We start from the raw sequence: 13,521 nt of genomic DNA on the forward strand, positions 1-13,521 counted from the left end.
AGGGGACACTTGCACTTCCACTGCAGTGGAGAGATGGAGATGGAGGAGGCACGTAGGGTACGACAGCAGAGACACAGCTGGCATTGCTACCAGACCAGTGCTGGCCCTGGTCTGTGCTTTCAGCACTCACAGCACACACAGGATGCCTGACAAGGCTCTGGTGATCATTGCTATTCACTCCGTGCCACTCACACCAGCTAACACGGTTAAACACTAATGAAGCAAAATATAAGAATATTCCAGGTGTTAATGTCTATGACACATATGATTAAAACTGAAATTTGCTACCACTGAGAAGGTTCCTGGTTGGAATTGACTTCTGTGGCATTGGAGGGGGACATTCAGACTCAGGTCCTGGTCACTCTGACCAGGGTGTGGTTAGGATAGTCACATCCCTTAACGTCTTGCATGGGTGTGGTGAGAACAGAAATTAGCTTTTGATGCCTTCTGAAATGGCATGTCTGAAGGAATAGGTTTTTCTGACTTCCTTTCCCAGAGGATATGGAGACACAAGGCTCACAGGGCACCCTCAGCAAAGGGGCCCAGCTGGCTGGGGTGGCAGTGCCTGGAGAAACCAGCACTCTGCAGGACCCTGGTCCCTGCATCACATTACCTAGCACAGAAATTGAGTAGAAAATACAAAAATTCCTCTTCAAAAGAGGAGCACAAAGTCCTGAAGCATTCCGAGTCACATCTCAGACACCATGAACACTAATCTGGGGAGACCTGGCACCGCTGGCTCACCCGGGCAGGACAGCAGGACAGCAGGGCAGCAGGACATCAGGACAACAGGGCAGCAGGACATCAGGACAACAGGGCAGCAGGACAGCAGGGCAGCGGGGCAGCAGGGCAGCAGGGCAGCAGGACAGCAGGGCAGCAGGACAGCAGGACAGCAGGACAGCAGGGCAGCAGGACAGCAGGGCAGCAGGACAGCGGGGCAGCGGGGCAGCAGGACATCAGGACAACAGGGCAGCAGGACATCAGGACAACAGGGCAGCAGGACAGCAGGGCAGCGGGGCAGCAGGACAGCAGGACAGCAGGGCAGCAGGGCAGCAGGACAGCAGTGCTGTGGCTGATGCTCTGTCTCTCTCTGCAGCCAGCCCCACTCGTGGCTCTGTCCCTCCATGTGACGCCGCTCCCCAGAGGCCGCCTGACCCCAGCTTCCTTCCCAGACTCTCTGAGCTGCCTGGCCCTCAGAGGAGCAGCACCACGGTATTTTTAGCCTGTTTACAAAGAGCAGAGATCCGTGTGCAGCTTGCAGCGAGGGAGCACAAGCCATGCAGGCAGGGGCAGCTGGCAGCCATCTGGGCAGCAGCGTGGAGGGGGCTGGCCAGGGCAAAGGATGGCTCCAGAGATGGAAAGAGAGCCAGAAGGAGCACCAGGAAAAAAATCACCATTTTGCCTTTCCTTTAATTAGCATTTGATAAATTTCCTTTAATAAAAAATTAGTCAATTTTAAAGTCCTTCTTCTGGGACTCCTTCAAGTGCTGAGAGTTTCAGCACCCACCCAAGTGGCAACCCAGTGCAGAAGCACTACAGGCTCCTGCTGCTCCTCTCTGTCATTGTTGGACACCACATTGCCAGCAGGAATCACTGGGATCCACCAGCCGGATCTATTATGCAGTCTCCAATGGAAGCATTTCCACTGTAGCAATTTCTTTCCTGAACTGTGATGTTTGAGCTGAGGACAGCAGTCCAGGAGCAATGGCATCAGTTGTTGTCAATAGCAATCAGCTGAGCAATGGCATCAGTTGTTGTCAAAAAGCAGCCAACCTTTGCCAGCTCCTCCAGGAGGTCACCTGGAGTTGGTGCACACAAATCACATCAGCATTTGGGTGTCCTGTCACCTCACAGAATCTGTGGCAGACCAAGAAACAGCTGTATTACAGCTCCTGCACCTGGTGCAGGGTGGCAAATACCACCCACAGCTCTGTCCCTTTTACTTATAAAAACATGTCCACGCTGCATTTTCACAGCCCAGCTCAAAAGGCTCCCTGATGGTGCTGAGCCTTCTCCACACCATCTGGAGTGAAGAGCTGCAATTTGAGTTCTGGCTGTTGTTTTGCAGAAGAAAGAGACCATCCACCTGGCAGAACTTGTGTGACTCAGCTCCTCAGTAATGGCCATGCCTGACACTCCTCCTGACCAACACATGATGAAACCCCCACTGCTTCCAGAGGATTGTAGTGCTGGTCTGCTGGGATGGGCTCCAGAGATGCCAGCAGTGACTGGGTTTGTGCTGCTCTTCAGCCCAGCTCAAAAGCCCAGAGGCATGACCAGCACACTCAAATTAAATCTAGGATTTTCAAAGTGGTCTGAGGACCTTGGAGGCACAAAAATCATACATCTTGTACACAAAAGCAATTCCCAACATCCTGTTCCCCCACAGAAATCCCCAGTTAATCTGACAGCCTCTTTGCTCCATCCTAGTTATGAACTGAAAGACAACCTCAGCCCAAAGGGTAACTTGGCTCTTGCTTTGACAGGGGAACAGTGATGTTTACAATAACAATCCAGCCCCTTGGCACCTCTGAAAGGTCTGCTTATAACAAGTGAACTGGGCTCAGGGAAAAGAGAAAATTCCTTTACTCATTTTGAACTCTCTCTCAGGGATGCGGAGAGGGACACCCATCTGGCCAGAATCAAAACGCTGCTACAAAACCCCCTGTCTCCACCAGATGAACACAAGCCCCAGGAGGAAAGATCTGTACTCAGCCCACCGAGCTGCTTGGAAGAAAAAGAATGTAGAAAGCCATTTTCAGTGACTGGAGCAGTTATTACTCCTGCCCTGGCAGGGATGCTGCCAGATCCCTGCTGGGCACCATGAAGCTGAGAGCAGGAACAGCTCAGGCGCTGTGTGCAGTGCTCACCATGGGGCCCTGCACAACCCTGACCTGCCACCCCCAGCCACCTCCATCCCACGCAGCCCCAGGCTCTGCTCTGCACACTCTGCACATGCTAATGCACAGCTGGAGAGCTCGGGGTGCAAGGCTTGGGGAAAGGTGGCTGGACACAGAGAAGGATTATTCCTGACACCCTAGAAAGGCTTCCTGAAAAACCATGCAGGTTCAAGTTGACAAGTTTCTTTAAACACAAAAAAATGAAGGTTTAAAAGTGACTCAGGTCACTTTTGGGCACTGTGGTGTTGGGCACTGCGAGGCTGACTGACACTGTCATGTTTTAAAGTGTCTACAAAACTCCAGATAAACAAAAAGTACAAAATGTAATTCCATATAAATCTGAGTATTTCCAGCTCTGAGTACAAATCATCAGCTCAAAATACCCACATGGTCCCACCAGTGAAAAAGCAGCCTGGGCAGGGGCAGCTCTTTGGTGAGGCAGAAAATACAGCAACATTAAAGGAGCGCCAAAAAAGTAAATGTATTTTCCTTCCTTGATCAAGGCTGTAGCCCCAGTGCCTGAATCGCAGCAGTGTGGGGTTACAGCTGCCCTTGGACTGACCTGCAAGGCGCTTTTCCCTGGCCGTTCTCCAGAAGCTGTCCCAGGCCCAGCTGGTGGAGCCCCCGGGGTGGTCGCTGAGGCATCTCCTGAGCTGGGGCCTCGCCCGCGCCGCCGTCCTCATCCTCACCACACCGACCCTGGCACCGGGCACAGGCAGGGCCAGAGCAAACCCATTCTCTCAGCTCCTGCCTCCGAAGCTGCCCCACAGCAGCTCCAGCCCAGGAGAAGCCTGCAGGTCACTCCTGCCCATGGCTGTGGCACCGCAGCCCCCGGCAGGTCCCAGCACGGAGCTCAGCCCGGCCCAGGCTCCCACCTCCTGTAAACACAGCTGTGCCTCGACAGGGAGGATAAATAAGGAGCTAAGGAGAGAGGCCACGCACATCCCGGGAGCTCTGCACCTCTGCATTCCCAGCCCCTGCGTCAGCTGTCTGCACACAGCTCCTATCACACAGGCTGGCTTTGCTTGGGCTTGGGGTTTTTATTTTGGGTCACTTTGAATGGGGCAGCTTGCTCTAGAACCAGCATAGGATGTTTCTCCTGTCTTAGGGGATTTACCTGAGCGATCGTTTCGTGCATAGACCATTCTGTTTGAAAAGGACTTGGATTAAACATTCTCCAAAGAGAAACTCCATTCCAAAGGCACTTCTTGAAGCAGCAATGGGGATATAAAAATCCTCTGCCACTTAGCTGTTCAGTTACATGCCTGGAAATAGTGCTCACACAAGTATGTGTTCTTCCCAGCACATGCAACCATTAAATTCAGGTTTCCTCCCCATTTGGGATGTGAGAATGAAACATCTTTACAGTGGAAGTGTGTATGTACAAAGAGCAAATACCTGACTCCTAGCTCAGCACTGGTGAGGCTCCTTGGCAAAATCAGTCCTGAAAAAGAACAACAGTCAATGGGGAGGTGACTTGAATGGCAGGTGGTTGCAGGTGGCAGCTGGTGTTACATGTCACACATCCACCACTTCTAGTGCTGGCAGCAGGCTTGGGTCAGTATCTCACAGTCCCAGTGGTGTTTACTGAGGTGAGTTCAGCACACAGGACACTTCCCAAGCACACACATCACTGCCACACAGCTGCCACTGCCACACACATGTCTCTGACAAACACGTCAGTGCCACACTCACCACTACCCCAGCTGGTACATCAGCAGCCCCCACAGCTCCATGGATGCTCCTCACCGAGCACATCCTGCACCCAGGAGAGGTCTGAGAGCACCCTGGGAGTCCAAAGCTGATTCCTTTTGTTGGAGACTGATGCTGCAAGCCTGCATCCTGATTAAGACAACTTAATTAACGTCCCCCAGAGGAAGGAAACCCATGGCTGACAGGCACAGTGGCTGCTCTGAGCTGTGAGCTGCAGCACTGAGCATCCCCTCCTCAGAGTCCTGGGGGACCAGGAACCTCCTCAGAGACCTGCAGAGCACACCTGGTAGCTCTCAGCCACACATGATGCATTTGAGACAACAAACTGACATGCAGGACTGTTTTTTTTCCTGTAACACCTGAAGTTAGTATCAGGATGAGGAGAAAGCATTAAGGAAATGTTTCCATTACAAAAAGTTCTTTGGGTTTGGACAAATGCAATCCCCAGCTCTCGCTGCAGGAGTACCCAGGCCATGCAAGCAGCCATTCCTCACTCCTCCTTGACTTGTCCCTTGGGAAGTGCTCGGGGCAGGAAGCTTGTCCTGCACAGGGTGACACATCCATGGCCACCACATCCAGGATGCATCACAGGGAATTACACTTTCACAAGGATGAGACTTAACATGACAAAGGCATTTAGGTTTGAAAAAATTGCATAAATCCCCATTGCTGCTTAATAAATTACACCTGAGCACAATGGAAGAGGCTGTTTTCCACCCCAGTGCCCAGTGAGTGTCACGGGGGGACATGGGGACAAACTGAACCCTGTAAGGGCCAAGCAGAGCTCCTTGGCAGGGCCATGGCAGCTGGGGACATCACAGCCTTGGACGTGGCTGCTGCTCAGGAGAAGGGAAAAGCAAAGTAACAATATTATGCTCATTTTTGTTCATTTTGGGACAGTAAATGCTTAATCCCTTTAGTGTCACCTCCCACTGTAGTTATGCTACCAAAACCCAAAGCATTTTGGTTCTGAAAGCAGTGAAATGCACTCTGTCCTCCTGCAGAGCTGTGCTGCCAGCCTGGTGCCAGGGCAGTGCAGTCGCCCTTGTGCTGATGAGAAAAGGGCTGTGGCTTTGGGGAGGCAGGAGGGGACCAGCAGAGGCACAGTGGGCACGGCTGCCCTGCCTCCTCCAGGGCACTGTGCTCTCCCTGTGCTCTCCCTGTGCTGGGCACGTGCTGCTGCCTGTCCCAGCTGGCACCTTCCATGGGGACAGCAAGGATGAGCCCCAGGTCTGGTGCCCCTCGGAGCACAGACTCATCCTGCTTCATTTCACTTTTCACCTGATGAGCCCAGTGAGCCTGTGGCCATCACCTACAATCTCACGGAGCTGTCGCAGCTGTGAAGAGGAAAATCTGTTTCATCAAGCCAAAAACATCAAGAATGAATAGTCAGGCTGTTCATAGAAAGGAGTTAAAGTACCTCCTGTTGTTTCCCAGACACAGCCCTTAAACATGAGGCGTGCTAAAAATAAAGCTGTGCTAGGAAAAAGCAGCAAAGAGCTCCACATTCCTAGAAGCTTCTCACACTCACATCTCCGCCTTGGGACTCCTGTGAGGCCCGAAACATTTCCCGAAACATCAGGCCATTTCAAGATGAAGCAAACATCCTCCCTCAGTTTCAGTAATTTCAGTTGGCATTTTTAATTATCCAGAATGGTAAAACAACATACTTAAAAAAAAAAAAAAGGAAAAAAAAGCTAGCAACTAATCATTAGGGTTCCTGCAAAAATAATCTGAATATGTCCATAGCATTAAAGACCATAAAACAACTGTTTTAAAGCACAATTTAGCATTTCCCTTGTGGAGAACTGAAGTGTTTGGGCATCTGGATTTCATCTGCACCTGAAGAGACCGTGGGTGTGATGTTTTAACTGCTGGCTGCAGCTGGTAACCATGTGTTTGGATACTGCCACTCTCTCTCAGGAAGATTTAAAGGAGTGTATGATCATGTGCATGCTGTTAAAAAAAGATAAAGAACAACCTTAACAGCTGAGGTTGAACTCGAGTCATTCTTTTGCCCAAGAAGACAACTTTATTAGCCAGCACAGAGGAGTATTTATTCAGAGTAAAATAAAAATGGATGGTTTGAAGATAAGCAGCTTATCAGTGAGCCAAAGGCCTCTGGCAGCACTCACAGCACGCTGTTAGAGTGAGCCCAGGGGTGTCCTGTGCTTCTGCCATGGCAGGGCTGGGTGCCAGAACATGCTGAAAGTCTGGAGGAAAACACATTTCTGATTTTTCTTTACATGCAGAATTCAGCCATTTCAACTGCTAGAAACCAAGATGAGAGATTTCCTTCCCCTCTAGTCTAGGAGCTAAAGGCATCGTGTCCCAGGAGAGGCCATGCCAAGGGGGAGGTTTCCCTGGCAGAGGGAGGCTGTAACTCAGTCAGGGGTGCCCAGTTAATGCCCACTCTCAGAGCAAACCTGCTGTTGCTGTGCACAGCACCAGTTGCAGCCCCACTGTGGAAAAAGCAGCCCAGGTCACTCTCAGCCCCAGCCACGTCCCTCTGTTACAAATAGCAACACAGAGGTCACTTCTTCCCTGCTCCAAAGGAGCTTTCAACCACAATTTTAAGATTATTCGTACAAGGCAGGACAAACAGCACCGTGTGACTGCAGACAGGTACATTGGCAGTAATTTCCTTGGGCAAGTGCTCTGTCCCTTGTGAGGGACTGGCACTTCCCATCCTCTGGGCTGCTCTGGGTGGTGGGAAGGGCTGGGGGACTGCACCCAGCCGTGTGTCCTGCTCTGGATGCATTGCTCCCCAAAACCAGCAGAGCAGGCAGCAGCAGAGGGGCCAGGGAGCTGTGGTAGCTCCCACAGGGTCCTGGCAGGGCAGCCTGGGCAGTGCTCACACACAGCCACTGCTCCCCTTGCCAGGGTGAGAGACCTGCAGGGCTCAGGGAGAGAGAACCGAGGTACCAGGGCTGCATCACAGCCCTGCCAGCTTGGCAGCTGGGCAGGGAGAGCTCCCAGCAGGGACCTGCTTTAGCTTTGCCCTAAGGATCACACAGCCTGGAGCAGCAGCTGTGCAGAAATGGAGCCCTGCACAGGCCCAAGCCAGGGCTGGTAAAATGAGGGCTGGGCTGTCTGTGTGAGAAGAGCTTGCCAAGCTCATCTCCCTGCCCCAGGATGAGCTCCCACAGCTGAGCTGCAGGGAGCAAACACTCAGCTGCTCCTGTAACCTCCCTGATTCCTCCTTCCTTCACTCAGGAAAGTTTACATTACACGTTACATTCCAGGAACATGCAGAACCTGGAAATAGTGCAGCTATTTGTAGTTCATACAGAAAAAAAAAAAAAAGGTTATTTAATACCTTTAAAAATTGTGTAAATTGATGGTGATCCTATAATGGAACACTCTGCAGCCAAGGTACTCATTTATGGACACCTGGTTGCTCATCAATTCTGATTTTTAAATCAGCTTGTTATTCTGACACCCTTAAGCTATGGATTTTCTTTTAAATTATAACTGCCACATAGCCTCGCTTATTTGAAATTTTGGTCTTCCATAATTGTTCTCTGGAACATATGAAACTTCCACACCAGGAGAACAGCAGACAGCCTTCCAATAAGGCTGGGAGCCCGTGCCAGCACAGGGATTTTCACGCTATTTTAAGCATTTACAAGTTGTCTCAAGCCTTAAACGATAAAAACATCAAGTAGTGAGAGTGCACTGAACTCAATATTTTGCTGTTGAGGCAGCCTAGTGGGAACATGCTAGAGCAAACATTTGAATGTAAGCACCAGCTGGAGGCACTTCCTCCAGCTCTGCCACCAGGAGTTAGTGGTGAGAACAGAAGCCCTGGGCGTGAGCAGGAGCTGCTGCCCTAGAAGGAAAGGTATTAGCTCTGGGAGGTGCTGAGGGAACACAGAGCCACATCAATGACAGCAGCGGGGCTGAAGGTGGCAATAGACGACTTAAAAGGACCAGGGTTTGTGGGAACAATTTAGAATCTTCTTTAAGGAAGATTCTGCTAAGCCTCAGTCATTAATGAAAACTTGTTGGAGCAGGTTGACTTCATCACCCTGCCAAGGGCAGGGTTTGTGGGGAGGGGAGGTGCCCAGAGTTAGCAAAGCCCAGCACATCTTCCCCTGCTTGATTTACACACATCCTGGCAGGCTCAGGAGATTCACAAGAACTCCTGTGTGTGACAGAAGCCCAGCCAGACCAGGCACAGGGGGCACCCAGAGGTGTTTGGTGCCAGCAGGAGCAGCTGGCCAAGGACACACCACACCTGGCCTGGCTCTGGGGACACCCTGGAGGTGCTGAGAGTGGCTCTGGGCTCCAGCAGGGCCAGATCCCAGCTGAGCAGCCCTGGTGAGTGCAGGGAATGTGTCCTGCCAAGCCCAGAAATGCAGTGCTGCAGGCACTCAGGCTTTGCTGGCTTTCAGGAGCAGCTGCAGGCACAATGATAAACTGATGTAGTGCTCACCAGCCCCACAGCAGCAGTTCTGCCCTTCAGGAATGGCTGGTGACACACTGGGGAGAGGCTGTGCCCCGCAGAGCTGCTCCACAAAGTCATGAGGGAGTCACCTGCTAAAAAAACTCCAGCACCTTTTTAATAAAAAGGGATTGTAAAATAAGATTTTAAGAATGAAGGCATGTTTTCCAGTAATCTACACAAACATTATTCATAGCCAAATAGCAGGGAAGAGTCCAGGGCTGAAGGAGGGATTTTATTTTTAAAATAAGATGCACTCAGTTTCCCGTGAAGTCCTCTGAAAGGAAAATATTGTGCAAAAAACCCCAACACACTTCAGTGTTCAGAGTCTCAGAACAATATATTTATAAGCATATACCAGGCTAAAAATTGGCAGCTTAAGAGGATCACATCTCTGAAGACAGAGAATGAAGAGCCAAGCAGCACACTGTTAGAGTCTGAAAGAAATACTCCCTTTGAATAAAATTCTGTTGTTGTATGCGTGGGAGCTGGAGAGGATAGGACAGCAGTCTCGTATTTCTTCAGGGAACACAGGCATCTGAATGAAATAATGGATGATACTCTAAGTGAGAATCATATTTCAAACAAACATGTAAGTGACAAGTGTTACTTCAACATGTCTAGTTTTGTATCTGTTTAAAGGGCTGTTAGGAAATCTCTCTAAAAATGCTGGATTTTTTTTACTCCAGCAACACTTGCCATCAGCGTGAGCCGCAGCAACTGGGAAGGAGGCTCTGAGTGTGATGTTTATCTTCGTATTTTGTTGACACACTCTGATTTGAAAAAATATGTTCCAATAATTACAGTGACTAGAGACCAGTGATGTGCTAATTAAATATTGTGAGGAGTGACCCAAAGCCTTGCTGTGCCATCAAATCCCACTGCAACATGTTTTTTAGTTTAAACAGCACGTCCTAGGCACAAGAGCCCACAAAGTGTGAAACCCACCTTTGCCTCTCATGAGCAAATGTGGTGTTGAAGGTAATGCCTGAGCCAGATCCACCTTCCAGGAGCAAAGCCAGGCTCAGCCTTTCCTCTGGAGCTGTTTCCACTGGGGCTGTGCAGGGCTTGCTGCCAGCAGGAGCACAGCAGCAGCTCAGCCCAGCCGTGCTCACACGGTCTGCAGGGCTGCCCCAGCCTGCCCAGAGGAAAGCCAAGGTGCTGCTGGGTCAGTACTGAGCAGGGATGTCTGCACCAGCCCTGCAGAGGTGGGAAAGGCTCCCCAGGGCCAGTGCAAGGTGCAGCTGCAGCCTGGGGGCACACCCCAGGGATGCTCCAGCCCCCAGTGTCCTTGGAAATGCTCCCAGATCAAGCAGCTGGCCCAGAGTATTGTCTAGCTTGGATAAAAGTTAGCAAATAGATTTGAAAATAGCCTTAGAATGGTCCTGAGATACGTTCAGTTCTTCACTGGCTTCTGCCTTTCAGCAAAGCCCACCTGGAACAAACCAGGGGTGCAGAATTCAGCATTAATAACGGGTCATCTCTAAGGTGGGGATCAAGGCAAACTGGGGCTCCCTTGCTCCAGAAACAACCCCTGCAATACAGACAAGGAACATTCAAGTTTTCAGGCAGAACTCTAGAACTGGGGCTAGAGCTGTGACTCCTTTTGCAAACACATTGCTTGGATTAACACAATCTGTTCCTGCTTATCAAGAAATTTTGAGGGTTTTTTTTTGTGTGTTTTTTTTTTTTTTTTTTTTTTTTTTTTTTTGTTTTGTTTGTTTGTTTTTTTTTTCACACAAGATATTTAATAATACTCCCTGGAAGTTACAGGGACATTTGTGGAGAAGCTGGTGACTCAGAGGGAGCTGGTGTGCTGCAGGGACCCCCACAAGCAGGACCTGCAGCTGACCCAGACTGGATTCAGTTCAGTCAGCAGCACACACTTACAGGCCCATGTCCCCAGTATTGGTCACTACCTGCAAAGGTGATGAAAACTCTAGAAGCAAAAGCAAGAAAACTCTAGGAGAGCTGGGGAGATTATCAGGAGTCATGTCTGTTTACTGGGCTGGTTAAACAACCTTCCAGTTTTGGTGTGAGAGTTTGCTTTCAAAAATATGTTTTGGCCAAAGTTTAAGTGCCTCTGGTGGCTGGCACATAAAATTAATAATGGAGATGATGGTAAGGAGATGCAGAGTTGAAAAAGGGCACCAAAGTGTAACAGTAAGGGTAATTTAGGTCTCACACAAAGCATCCTGGGTTGTATGGATAACTGTATATTTTTAACACCTATGGTTAGATTTCTTCTAGTAGATGTGCTAAATTAGAAATACATGTGCATCTGGATTATCAAGTCCAACCACTGACCCAGCACTGACAAGCCCATCACTAAACCATGTCCCCAAGTGCCACATCTGTGTGATACAAAACCATATGTGGGGAGCATCCCTGGCTTACAGGCAAGAGGGGACTGCCACCCATCCAAATAGATCCCAGATAAAATATGGGGGAAATCATGGCTCTGGGGCAGAGCCTATAGTGCCTGTAGAGCCTTGGTGGGGGGGGAAATGAGCAGTTATTTTCCTGTCAAGATTAATCTTGGGTTTGTTAGTTGTTACAGAGGAAATGAACACAGAGCTGAAGTGCAACCACAGCCAGTGAACTGTCACCAATCAACCTAAAATAAATACCACATTAATGTCTGAGGCTGGAACATGCTGTGGAGTGTTTTGTAACCCTATCTGTGAGCTCAGGGAGCCTCCTGCATACTGCAAATTTTGCCTAAAGCTCCTCTCTTGGTCTGGCAGCAGAGCTGTTTGCATTGGCATCTCTGCCCCTCTTCAAGGTCCCAGTGTGAGGGAGAAAAGCAGCTGAAAATGGAGAAGTTGAAATCACACCCCTCTTATGAGATCCCCAGAGGTCCCATTCTCACTCTTCAGAGCAAAGAGCAGCAGATTTTGGTGTGAAAGATGCTTATAACATCTCTAACACATTCCTGGTGGGAGCTGGAACACATTTTTTACAACTGCCCTGTAGCAGGACTGAGTATCTATTTGTCTGAAGGTTTTTTCTCACTCTGTCCTTCTCTATGTTGTCTGTTTTCCTGTAGCAGAACCAAACCCTAATCCTCAAAGGATATGAGAACTTCAGGACCAAAGTGCTTTCCTGTCTCATGCAGGTCTCAGTTTGAGCTGACAAACATCCCGAAAATACCAGAAACATCTGGGGTGTTCACCCAGAGAGAAACAGATTGGGAAAAGCTGAGAGCAGCCCCCAGCTGCCAGCAGCACACCTCATGCAAATCATGGCTACAGAGGCTGGAAAGGATCAGCTGGTCCCTTTTATAAGCAAAAGGTTTCAGGCTCTTGGAATTCTTCACCTTTCCTGATGCTATCTCAGCCTAAAACTGCACCTCTGGCCCTGCCTGTGGGTCACAACAGACTTGGGAAAGGCAGTGGTGGAAAGCACTGGTTTCCAGAGGATGGTGAGTATCTTAAAAGGTGGCTGCCATTAAATAACCCAGAAATGGCCAGAAAAGAGATCAGTTTATCAGGTGCTGCACACTTGCAATTCCCCTGGTATCGACTTACAAAGCATGTGGGGGCTTCAGTGGTGCTCTGGGTTGTACTTTTCCCCTTATCCTTCTGTGCTCTGCTCCCAGGTGTTTGTGCACACCAGCAGCTCAGCAATGTGCCTTTCATGGAGGGGAAATCCTTCCCTGAAGTCTCTGCTTAACCAGGGGACAAAGAGAAACTGGGTGGAAAGCAGGGAGGGAGGTGTCTGGGGGGGTCCAAAGCAGCAGCTCAGCACTGCCCACACCCTGTGCAGCTCTCCAGCAGGGACCTGAAAAGAAATGGCTTTTCCTCAATTACTGCTGAAAACCCTTGTGCACCCTACAAGGGAATTTTCCTGGGAAGTTTTATTGTCTGCTATCAAATGGTATCAGTAACTCTCCACAAACCAGCCCAAACCCAGGGATATAGAAAGTGCATGAACAGATTTTGGTAGAGGCAGTAATTTACATATCTGGACACATCTGGGTCATGAAAGACTGAGCCTTTGATCCATTTAACACAGCCCCTGCAGGAAAGGGAGAATACACCAGTCAGTGAGTACAGACTCTCCAAGCTGACAAGCACCCACAAATCTGTAGATTTTGGTTGACATTTGCCTGCCCCCTCCAGCCTGGGAACAGCACAGCAGAGCCAACCCTGGTACTTCCTGACACTTCTGTACTGTACCCCAAAATGGGACAAAGTGGATATACTTATTGAACACCTGTAGATAGACGGGCCTTTAGAGAAGGACGTTCTACTCCAGGATTTAAGGGCTAACTTAATTTTTAATCTTTATTTCTAAAAATAGGGAAGTTACAAGTATTATTAAATTAGAGATTTGCATTTCTTGAGTCCAACAAAAATTAAAATACAGCTGGCTTGAACAGTCTTACAATAAGAGGAAGTCACTTGTTTCATACAAACTACTTAAAATCAGAGAAGCAAATGAAGCTTAAAGTTAGCC

The sequence above is a fragment of the Lonchura striata genome, chromosome 15, assembly GCF_046129695.1.
Source record: "Lonchura striata isolate bLonStr1 chromosome 15, bLonStr1.mat, whole genome shotgun sequence".
Lineage (NCBI taxonomy): Eukaryota > Metazoa > Chordata > Aves > Passeriformes > Estrildidae > Lonchura > Lonchura striata.